This window comes from Muntiacus reevesi, chromosome 18, assembly GCF_963930625.1.
Source record: "Muntiacus reevesi chromosome 18, mMunRee1.1, whole genome shotgun sequence".
In the NCBI taxonomy this organism is placed as follows: Eukaryota; Metazoa; Chordata; class Mammalia; order Artiodactyla; family Cervidae; genus Muntiacus; species Muntiacus reevesi.
This window is the reverse complement of record NC_089266.1, coordinates 41,243,051-41,255,253: the sequence shown is the minus strand read 5'-3', so window position 1 is coordinate 41,255,253 and position 12,203 is coordinate 41,243,051. Positions and strand designations below refer to the sequence as shown.

The following is a 12,203-nucleotide window of genomic DNA, read 5'->3' as shown; positions in this document are numbered from 1 at the left end:
ACTTGGAATGTGGGTGGAGAATGCTCTGTAGGGAACTTGAAGCTAAATTCTTGGAAGAGAGCACCTGCCGAAGGTCAGCCCCAAATAAAGGAGTGTATCTCTGAAATGACATTAAAAAGTTTTATTTGGGAGGACTTCCCTGGTGCTCCAGTGGTTAAGAATCCACCTTCCAATGCAGGGGATGGGGGTTTAGTCCCTGTTGGGGAACTAAGATCCCACATTCCCAGGGACAATTAAGCCTGTGCCCCACAACTAGGGAAGCCCGTGCACTGCAGTGATGAGCCTCTGTAGAGAAAAGGAAAAAAAAACTGTATTTTGAGAAAGTTCAAACACAGACAAAAGCAAACAAGATAAGACAACAAACCCCTGATTATCCATCACAAAGTTTCAATAGTTATGAACTCATGGAAATCTTATTTCAACTCTACTCTCTCCCATAACCTTAAAACAAATTCCAGGTGTCATTATCACTTCATCTGAAAACATTTTAGCGTGTGTGTCTAAAAGATAAGGGCTTTTTTAAAAAAACAAAACCACATGCTATTGTCACACTTAAAATTTTTTAACAATAATTCACTAATATCATCAGATAATCAATGTTCAAATTTCCAATTATCTCCATAACATTAAAAAAAAAACTACTTGTTTGATTCAATCAAGATTCACATGTTGCAGTTAATTGACTTTTTAAAAAATATATAATTCACTTAATGAAAGTGAAGAAAGTGTTAGTGGCCCTCAGTCATGTCTGACTCTTTGCTACCCCATGGGCTGTAGCCTGCCAGGCTCCTCTTAGCATGGGATTCTCCAGGCAAGAATGCTGGAGTAGGTTGCCATGCCCTCCTCCAGGGGATCTTCCCAATCCAGAGATTGAACCCCGATCTCCCACGTTGCAGGCAGATTCTTTACTATCTGAGCTACCAGGGAAGCCCAATTCATTTAATGGCAACAGTCATCAAATCAGCAATGGTTATCTTCAAGTGTTACGCTACGTGTGTGCTCAGCCGCTCAGTCGTGTCTGACTCTTTGCAATCAGGCTTTTCTGTCCATGGGATGATTTCGGCAAGAATACTGAAATGGATTGCTCTTTCCTCCTCCAGGGGATCTTCCAACCCAAGGATCGAACCCACGTCTCCTGCATATTCTGCATTGGCAGTCGGATTCCTTACTACTAAGCCACCTGGAAAGCCCATTATTATACTAGTTATGCTGTAATTTCTCACGTTTGGTCAGATACCTGGAGTCACAGATATTTCCCATATAAGATGCCTTATGTAAGTCAGTCTTGATTTACTACCAGTATTTATAAAACCAGAACTAAGGAAAGATCTAGGTCTGGAGACACAGACGTGGTCTCAGTGTAGCAAATGTTTAGTCTGCCCTAATTACTACAAAATTAGAAGAGCAAGAATATTCACAGGACAAGACTGTTAAGTATCTTTTATATCTTTTTTATCTCTATATCTTTTTCCCCTTGCAACTTATCTGTAGAAGAAACTAGGTCATTTATCCTACAGATTTTCCTGTCTGGATTTTGTTGATAGCATCCCCATAGGGTAGTTTAATATGATACTCAGGCCTCTGGATTTCCTGTATATTGGCAAATCTAGAGGCTTGAGCAGATTTGAGTTTTATTTTGAGGGGACAAATACTTCATAGGTGGCATGGTCTTCTTTTTTTAGAAGGCATATAGTATCCTTGTCTCTCAAATGACACTTAAAAACATTAGAAATATTTTATTAACTTTATTAGAAGTATAAGAATATGAAAAGAGCCCAACCCTCAACAGATGTATGTATAAACAAAATGTGGCATTTATACAATGGACTATCCCTCAGCCATAAAAAAGAAGGAAAAATTCTGACTCAGGCTGCAACATTATTGAGCCTTAAGGACATTATGCTAAATGAAAGAAGCCGTATACAGAAGCACAAATGCTATATATGAGTCCACTTACATGAGGTACCTAGCATAGGCAAATTCATAGAGGCAGAAAGTAGAATAGAGATTACCAGAGTCTAGGGGAGGAGGAAATGGCGAGTCATTGTTTAATGGGTACAGAGTTTCTGTTGGGGATGATGAATAAGTAATGGAAATGAATAGCGGTGATGGTTGTACAACATTGTGAAAGTAATGATGCTGAATTATACACTTATGGTAAAAATGGTTAATGTTATGTTATGCATGAGTGAGTGAAAGTCAAGTCCAGCTCTTTGTGGCCCCAACAGTCCATGGAATCCTCCAAGCCAGAATACTGGAGGGGGTAGCCTATCCCTTCTCCAGCGGATCGTCCCAACCCAGGGATTGAACCCAGGTCTCCCACATTGCAGGTGGATTCTTTACCAACTCAACTATCAGAAAAGCCCTATTATGCATATTTTACTACAATAAAACAATATTTAAAAGAGCCTAGCTATTGGGAGTTCCCTGGGCAGTACAATGGTTAGGACTTGGCACTTTTCACTGCTGGGGCCTAGGTTCAAACTCTGGTGGTTGAACTAAGACCCTACAAGTCATTCAAGCACAGTAAAAAAAAAAAAAGGAACCCAGGTATTGAATAGAGTATGGGCCCTCTTACGCAACTTTGATGGCCTCAGTTTATATGTCTACTTTTGTTTGAACCTGTAGCCTTACTCCTTCTGTATTGATCTGCATATAGTTATAGGGTTCATTCCATGCTCCCAAGAATTTCATGGCCTTTGCCTAACTCTGCAACAAGCAGGGGATCCACAGTCCCACCAGCCTCCAGCCCAGCATCCTAGATTATACATATCTACAAACAGAGCCGTGGAGGCAGCCGGACATGGGCTTCTGGAATTATGAGGCTTGAAATTGAGCCTATTTTGCATGAGAGCTTAACCTCTCAGCTTCCATTCCAATAAAATTAGGGCTATGAACTCCTACCTCACAGCGTTGTTGTAAGGATGGAATAAAGTTGTGTAATGGTCAAGTGCTGTACCAAGAGAGGGCTTCATGTTGTTATTATGCTAGCAGTGACTCAAAGAGGATCCAACTAGGATATAGGTTTATCAGCTCAATGGGAAAATAATGTCTCCGGAAGTTAGTTACTTTTTAAAGATATTTTTAAAATTTATTCATTTGGCTGCACCAGGTGTTATCTGCAGCATGTTGGATCTTAGATCTTCATTGTAGCATGTGGGACCTTTTAGTTTCAACATGTGGGATCTAGTTCCCTGACCAGGGATCGAACCCAGACCACCTACATTGGGAGTGTGGAGTCTTAACCACTGAACCACTAAGGAAGTCCTGGTGGGGTACTTTGCAAGCTAAACTTTTCTTGACATCATTCTTGGTGATGTCAGTAGTAGAACAACAAATTGTTAATGCCAACACTGAGGGTTCCCTGGAGATATGAGATTTTTCAGTGTCAAAACAGAAAGTTCCAGGCAAAATGGGACAAGTTAGTCCCCCAAACCATGACCTACCAATTGCTAATCTAGGGACTGCCTCTCAGGCTTACTCACTACTGCCTATTTGACCTGCCTTTTCTTCTCAACTTGGCCTCTAGAATCTCTTCTTCTGAATCTCTTTGCTGGGCACACTTCTGTTTGCCTTTCAGTGTTGGTGCTTCCTAGGATTTTTTCCTTGTGTTCTGTTCTTTCAATCTTGCACCCCCTCCTTAGGAGATCTTGTTCATTCCCAGGACCCCCAAATAACTCCCAAGCCATGGATAACTTGCAAATCTCCATGGCAGACATCACACTAGAGGGCTTGGTACTTTCCCCATCTCTTGTAAATACCCCAGCTAAACTGTCTCCAAAGTCAAGTGTGCAAGCCTTCCTCGCTGACTTCTTCCTTTTGGCTGATGACTCTAACCCTCGGCCAGTAAAGCCAGAAATCCACTCTCCCTGCCTCATCCCTCTCCCTCCATCCCCTCCTTCTCAGACCTCATGTCCTATTGGTTCTTCTCCTTAAATATCTCTCCATCCTGCATTGTTTATCCACCCCCACCGCTTCAGTTCTTGACCAAACAGTTGCAACAATCTCCTCACAGTCACCTGCTCCCTCCTCATCCCCTCTGACACATCTTCCAGTGATGTTCCTAAAATACCAACTCGATCATGTCACTCCCTGGCTTGGAATTCTTCAAAGGCTTCAGATGGCCTAGTACAGGGATCAGCAAACTTTTTTGTAAAGTGTCTGATAGTAAATATTTTAGGCTTTTCACATGTCTCAACTAGTCATTTCTATGACTGCAGCACAGAAGCAGCTGTAGACGATATAGAAACCAATGATCATGGCTGTGTCCCAAAAACAGTTTATTTATAACAACAGATGGTGGGGACTTCCGTGGTGATCCAATGGTTACAAATCCTTCTGCTAATGCAGGGGACATTGGTTCGATCCCTGGTCTGGGAAAATTCCACATGCCATGGGCAACTAAGTCCTTGTACCACAACTATTGAGCCCAAACTTCAGAGCCTGTGAGCCGCAGCTACTGAAGTCTGCGTGCCCTAGAGCCCATGCTCTGTAACAAGAGAAGCCACTGCAATGTGAAGCCTGTGCACCACAACTAGAGAGTAGTCCCTGCTTGCCACAACTAGAGAAAACCCGAGTGCAGCAATGAAGATCCAGCACGGCCAAAAAAAAAACCAGATGTGCGCCAGATTTGGCCCAAGGACTACAGTTTGCTAACCCATGGCCTAAAGAATAGTGTCCAAGCTTATTAACATAACCCAAAGGCACTTTTTGCCTTTTCACATTGTTCATGGCGGTCCAAAAATCAGAGACCTCACTTTGCCGACAAAGATCCATCTAGTCAAAGCTACGGTTTTTCCAGCAGTCATGTGCGGATAGGAGAGTTGGACCATGAAGAAGGCTGAGCACCGAAAAATTGACGCTTTTGAATTTTGGTGCTGGAGAATACTCTTGAGAATCCCTTGGTCAGCAAGGAGATCAAATCAGTAAATCCAAAAGGAAATCAACCCTGAATATTCACTGGAAGGACTGATGCTGAAGGTGAAGCTCCAATATTTTGCTACCTGATGCAAAGAACCGACTCATTGGAAAAGACCCTGATGCTGGGAAAGATTGAAGGCAGGAGGAGAAGGGGGAAACAGAGGATGAGATGGTTGGATGGCATCATCAACTCAACGGACATGAGTTTCAGCAAACTCCAGAAGATAGTGAAGGACAGGGAAGCCTGGCATGCTGCAGTCCATGGGGTCACAAAGAGTCAGAAACAACTGAGCAACTGAACAACAACAAAAAGCGCTAGCTCACTGCTACTCAGACCTAGACACCAACTGCCTAGACCCAAGGAGAATAGCTTCCACTGCAGCAAGCAGGACTCTAGTGAGACCTTGGGAAGAACTTTCTTAGCTGTTAAATGATTGTTAAAAATTGCCCCAAGTTGTGGAAGTAGACAGAGAAATACCATCTCCTGTGGTTTTCTGACATGCTTCAGACGAAGCCCTGATTGGCCACTCCTAATTCTGGCCTAACGATATCAGGATAAATCAGGATAGATGCATCGAGCTGCTATTCCATGCAAAGCCCTGTTAAGAGCAGGACTGTGTGTCCTCTTTCCACAAAGCACAGCACCTCTCCCCCTCCTGCGACTGAGATGCAAAGACATCAGAGATACAGGCAAAGTCACACAGCAGGATGGACGGAAATAACCACTGAAGGCCACGGTCAAGGGGAGTCACAGCAGTGTGTAACTAATTGGCAAGTGGAATCGTCATGGAGGCTCAGAGGAGGAACAGAGCAGAGGAGGAGTCTAGGAAGGCCTCACAGACAGAGGCTAGGATTTGAACCTGTAATAGAATTTAGATGGTAAGAGCACTGCTTGCTAAAGAACATTGTGCACCTGGCACTTTATTTACATTATCTTGTTTAATCCTCACAACAACCCTGTGAAGTGGGTATTATTAGTCTCTCCTTCTTTTAAGATTTTTTTTTTCCTTTTGATGTGGACCTCTTTTTAAAGTCTTTATTGAATTTGTTACACTATTGTTTCTGTTCTATGCTTTGTTTTTTTTGGCCAAGAGGCATGTAGGATCTTAGCTCCCCGACCAGGGATCGAACTCACACCCCCTGCATTGGAAGGTGAAGCCTTAACCTCTGGACCACTGGGAAAGTCCCTGTTAGTCTCTTTTTATACAGATGGAAACTGAGTCCCCAAACCCCTAGCTGCTTGTCCTAGATCACACGGCCAGTGAGTGGCAAAGCAGGACTGGAACCTAGTTAGTTTGGTCCTGAAGCTGACCAGGGCAGAGCTCCCCAGGAGGGACTGGAGCAAAGGGTGGGAAGAAAATCCAGGCACGGCCCTTGTGTGGCTGGAATGGGAAAGAGTGGATAGCGAGTGAGGTTGGGGCTGACTCATAGAAGATGCTGGATGCCAGGTTGAGGAGCTTCAAGTGGTTAATTCAGCTGGAGCGCTGACCAGGAGGTAAGTCCTGGTTGGAAGGGAGGGAGGGGACTGTTCAGGCAGGAAGGTGCTGGGCAGGTTCAGCAATGGCAGTGAAGGCAGGTCTGAGCCAGGAAGGTGATGGGGGACTGGAAGGAGGGGGACAGCGTAGGAGAGACTGGAAAGGAGGATCTGTGTGGGGGCTTGGCTAACAATAGCCATAGGAGCAAGTGAGGGAGGAATTAGTAATTGATTTCACAGTTCTGGGTGCATCAGACAGCAAGGCAAAAGCAACTCTCCAGAGAGCTAAGGTTAACACAATGGCTAGGGACTTCCCTGCTGGTCCAGTGGCTAACAATCCGAGCTCCCAAAACAGGGGGCCCGGGTTCAATCCCTGGTCAGGGAACGAGATCTCACATGCCCCAGTGAAAATCAAAGATCCTGCAAGCTGCAACTTGTGCACTGCACTGCAAACCCAGTGCAGCTAAATAAATAAATAAATATTAAAAGAAAAAAAAATACAGTGGCTAATGTTTATTGCAATCAGTTACTATTGGCAAGTACTTTACATTTATAAAGTCATCGTCACAATGTTCTTAGGAGTTAGGGTTCATTTTTATCCCCATTTTTCTTTTTTTTTTTTTTCAGGTGAAAGAACTGAGGCACAGAGAGGTTAAGCAACTTGTCCAAAGCTATCCAGCTGGTACCTGGCAGAGCTGGGATTTGAACTCAGGCAGTCTGGACCCAGAAACTTTGCTCTTAATCATTTTGCTATCTTGCATGTGTTAAGGTAATACTTTTGGGAGGAAGCAGGGTTCCCCACTCCCATGCCACATTCCCCAACCTCAAGGATCAGGCAGGAGAGTGGTGACCAGCGCAGGGTTTTTTGCCCAGTCAGACCTCAGGTCTCCACTGCTTCGTTGAGCTGGTTGCTTCTCACCATCAGGCAGTGAGCCTGAGGCACGCTGTGCTGGGGTCTGCACTTCCCCAGCTATACCTCCATGCAGGAGGGCTCCTGGAACCCAGGGCTGTCTTGTTAGAAGGGAGCAGGGGAGGATGAGCAGGCCGGCCCAAAAGTAGGAGCACCTGTTGCAGGCTGCAAGGAGGTGCTGGCAGGGAAAGACCCTGCTGGCAGGGGAAGAACTGCAGCTCCACCAGGTTCAGGAGGAAGCAGCCCACTCTCACCCCCAGTTCAGGAGGATCATCTTTTTTAGCACAAGGGGGTGGGGTAGGAGCGGCCGTGAAACAAGCATGGAACATCCACCCCAAACAGAGGGGATTGCCCCGGCAGGAGGACCAACACCGTAAAGGCCCCCAGCACCAGATGGGTGAGGTAGATGGCCAAGGGCCTGTGTGATCTCAGGTTGGGGTCCTGGGCTGCAGCCTCCAGACACTGGGGGAGAATTCTCTCTTCCACCAGAAGCTGTGCCTCTAGGAAGTGAGAAGACCCCAGGAGCTCCAGTCTGGGTCCCTGAAATCGCAAGCTTTAAGGAAGGAATTGAAGTAAGGGGAAGGAAAAGGAAGGGAGGGGGGAGAATATAAAGCCCCAGCAGCCAGATATTTGCATAACTATTTCTGGCCCGCAGCAAGAGCTCCAGTTCCATCTGTGCCTGACGCCCAGGCGAGCCACTTGCTGCCTGACAAGGACAAGAAGAACAAACTGGCAGAGAAAAGGACACTGAGGAGGAAAGGATGGACGCAACAACTCTCCAAGTTTCTCCCCAGTACAACCCCGAATTAGCCAAGACAGTCTGCATGCTTAAATGCTACAATTAGGCTTCCGCAGAAATGCTCCTGACTGATGAGATTTTGAACCTTCCAACTGTCCTGGGCACTTTTTTTCAGACTTACATAGCACCTGGCATGTTTTTCCCAAGAGGCCACAGCAGACTATTCACAACTTAGATGGTTTCCCTTCAGGTTCCAGGGTCACATATAACTTTAGTACCCATGGCAGGATTTGGAAGAGACAGGTCTGACAGCCCCCATTCTTGCCAGGTGGACCCTCTTTAAGGCCTCCCATTGTAAAAATCTTATCTGACTTTACATGTCTGTAGCTTCTCATCCTGGGATGTACTGAAAATATTTCCAAGAATAGTTTGGGGGGTGGGCATTGACATCCCTTGGCTTCCCTGGTGGCTCAGTGGTAAAGAAACTGCCTGCCAATGCAGGAGACGCAGGGGCAGTCCCTGGGTCAGGAAGATTTCCCTGGAGAAAGAAACTGCAACCCAATCCAGTATTCATTCCTGGGAAATCCCATGGACAGAGGAGCCTGGCAGGTTACAGTCCACGAATTTGCAAGAGTCAACATGACTTAGCGACTAAACATAACAACATTGACACCCGTTACCACCATCAACTCCATCTTTCAGACTCCCAAATGCACAATCTAAATAGACCAGCATGCACAATCTAAATAGACCACAATCTAAATAGACCAGCAGACCAGACCCCCTTAACTTTCTTTCTTTAAAAAAATATTTATTTATTTTTATTTATTTATTTGATTGCGCCAGGTCTTAGTTGTGGCACTCTAGATCTTCTAGGTTTGACATGTAAACTCCTAGTTGCAGCGTGCGTGTGGTCTAGTTCAAACTCCGGCCCCCTGCATTGGGAACGTGGAGTCTTAGCCTCTGGGCCATCAGGGAAGTCCTTCTCCTTAACTTTCAAGAAGTCAAGTTTTCAACATGAGTGAACATGTGTTGATGTTTCTGGTTACCAGGGCTTTTAGACAATGGATGAGAACACAATCTCTCAGGAGAACTTTGAAAATGGGGCCGAGATCTATCTGTGCACAGCCCGGGTTTCTCAACCCCAGCTTCAACCTCAGCACATTGACATTTTGGACCTGATAATTCTCCTTTATAGGGGACTGGCCTCTGCATTGAAGGAGGTTTAGCAGCATCTCTGGCCTCTATTCACTAGATGCCAATAGCACCTGACTCCATCTCCAGTCGGAGAAGGCAATGGCAACCCACTCTAGTACTCATGCCTGGAGAATCCCATGGACAGAGGAGCCTGGTGGGCTGCAGTTCAGGGGTTGCGAGGAGTCGGACACAACTGACCAACTTCACTTTCACTTTTCATTTCCATGCATTGGAAAAGGAAATGGCAACCCACTGCACTGTTCTTGCCTTGAGAATCCCAGGGACGGGGGAGCCTGATGGGCTGCCTTCTCTGGGGTCGCACGGAGTTGGACACGACTGATGTGACTTAGCAGCAGCAGCAGCAGCAGCCATCTCCAGTCGTGGCAATCAAGTGTTCCCACTTGGATTTCCCTGGTGGTTCAGTAGCTAAGACTCCATACTCCCAATGTGTGGGGCCCGGGTTCGATCCCTGGTCAGGGAACTAGATCCTGCACGCCACAACTAAGAGTTTGAATCCTGAAACTAAGACCTGACACAGATAAATAAATAAATACATATATTTTAAATCTTCATTGCCAAATAGCCTCTGGGGAACAAAACTGAGAACCACTGGTCTAGGCTAAGCAAACTCTTTTCCTGCTTGGAGCAGGGGATGATAGAGCTGACCTGCAGATTCTAAGATCCAAAATGAAAAACTGCAAGAGAGGTAATCAAGATGCTGTGACTGGCTAGAAGTCAGGGAGCAGAGCAAAACCCCACACCACGGAAAAACTGTGACTCTCCAATCACCTGGCCAAGGGTACATAGCAAGGACCCTGCGGTCAGGAGCAGTGAGTCCCCACGTGCTCAGTCTCACCTCTGTGGGTCCAGTGCCTCCTCTGAACTCAGACCTTCCGGGGTTGGGGGAGGCTGCTGGACAGACTTCTCTGGGCTTTCCTTGGAGCCACGATCATAGAAGCTTATAAGAAGAACCGAGGCCTGGGAAGACTTCCAGGCCATGTCTTAGAGGATACCTGCCCTTCCCCCAAACCCTAGGACACAGGGCCAGAGAGTGGCAGTGCTTGGAAATGTTCTCAAGCTCCTCTAGTTCCAGATCAGTAGTACAAATTTTTCCTTTTGCCTCAGGCCCCAGTGTGGCCTGGCACAATACTGTCACTGATCCTGTCTGTATAGAGAACATTATTGTGTTCAACATGAATTTTTTTTTTTTGCATTCATTTAAATTTTTGAAAATATTCCAATAAAATATTTTTTATCTTGATTAGTGAGTTTCTGGCATTCCTTCAATTTTGTGCCTGAGGCTACTGCCTCCCTCACCTCACTCTCACCCCAGCCCGGCTCACTGGGTCCCCAACAGGTCAGTCTGAAAGGCGCAAGTGAACGCTGAGGTCACAAATGGAAACCCGTGGGCTGAATTCTGCACATAAATGTGTTTTGACTGGCTAGCACTGTGTTTTCAAAAATGTCTTGATTTGTTGCCAATCTTTTTAAAGTCAAGAGAATCACATAAAAATCCACATTTCTGGCTTCTTTTGAAATGTTGGGTGATCTAGACACACTACATACCATAGACAGCGACTGACAGGACCTGGTTAGTGGTTTTTGGCTTAGGGTAGGGAAAAAAGTGAAAGTGAAAGTCACTAGGTCATGTCCGACTCTTCACAACTCCATGGACTATTCAGTCCATGTAATTCTCCAGGCCATCCAGGGGCTCTTTCCAACTCAGGGATCAAACCCAGGTCTCCCACATTGAAGGTGGATTCTTTACCAGCTGAGCCACCAGGGAAGCCCAAGAATACTGGAGTGGGTTGGGTAACCTATCTCTTCTCCAACAGATCTTCCTGACCCAGGAATTGAACTGGGGTCTCCTGTATTGCAGGCGGATTCTTTACCAGCTAAGCTACCAGGGACTGTTAAGGTAGGAGGCACTGTCCAACTTCCCTCAGACACACTCCCCCAGCTTATCTCACTTATAAGACCCATCTGATTTTCTGTGCCGGAGCTGGTTTATACCTGCTTACAAGAGTCAACAGTCAAATTTCTAGAGTCAGTTGTTGAGCACACTCATCATAAAAGAATTAAATTAGGGGAGCTGCCTGGTGGCCCGTGGCTAAGACTTCTTGCTCCCAATGCAAGGGGCCTGGGTTTGATCCCTGGTCAGGGAAATAGATCCCATGTGCCACAACTAAAAATTCACATGCCTCAACTAAAAATCCCTCATGCAGCAACTAAGACCTGGCACAGCCAAATAAAATAAATAAAAATAAATAAATATTAAGAAATCTACATGGCACAACACTGCAAATCAATTATACTTCAATAAAATCAGTTTTTAAATTAAATTATATAAACTTACAATTAAGTACATTAAATTGAAAACAAAATTCAACTTCCAAATTACTACTTTTGCTATTTTACTATTGCTGTTCAGTCGCTCAGTCGTGTCCAATTCTTTCCGACCCCATGGACTTCAGGACGCCAGGCTTCCCTGTCCATCACTATCTCCCAGAGTTTGCTCAAACTATGTCATTGAGTTGGTGATGCCATCCAACCATCTCATCCTCTGTTACCTCCTTCTCCTCCTGCCTTCAATGTTTCCCAGTATCAGGGTCTTTTCCAAGGAGTCGGCTCCTCTCAAATGGTCAGAGAATTGGAGCTTCAGCTTCAGCATCAGTCCTTCCAAGTTTTTACTATATTATTTTACCATTTTACTATTATCTATGCTCTTGAGGTTATTTATACCTATTACTCCTGTATGGTGGAAATATTATATATTGGTGTATTACTGCATCTCTTCCCAACACTGTGTTCAGTTTTGTCACGTTGGGGTCATGAAACTGGCCACAGTAGGAGTAGTTACAACATGGAAATTGGCAAACACCACAAAACAGGGCTTGTACATTGTGTAGCTGATTGTCTAGGCTTGAGTTGTTATTTTGGGGGCTTTTTTTTTTTTTTTTTTG

General features: G+C 45.2%; 1 non-coding gene across 1 annotated transcript; it reads right to left on the bottom strand.

Annotated features, from left to right (window-relative positions):
- Window positions 1–1,288: 1,288 nt before the first annotated feature.
- On the bottom strand, window positions 1,289–1,420 carry LOC136150413 (small nucleolar RNA SNORA72). The gene has a single exon (XR_010659840.1). It is a non-coding gene; the product is annotated as a small nucleolar RNA SNORA72 (small nucleolar RNA).
- Window positions 1,421–12,203: the final 10,783 nt, after the last annotated feature.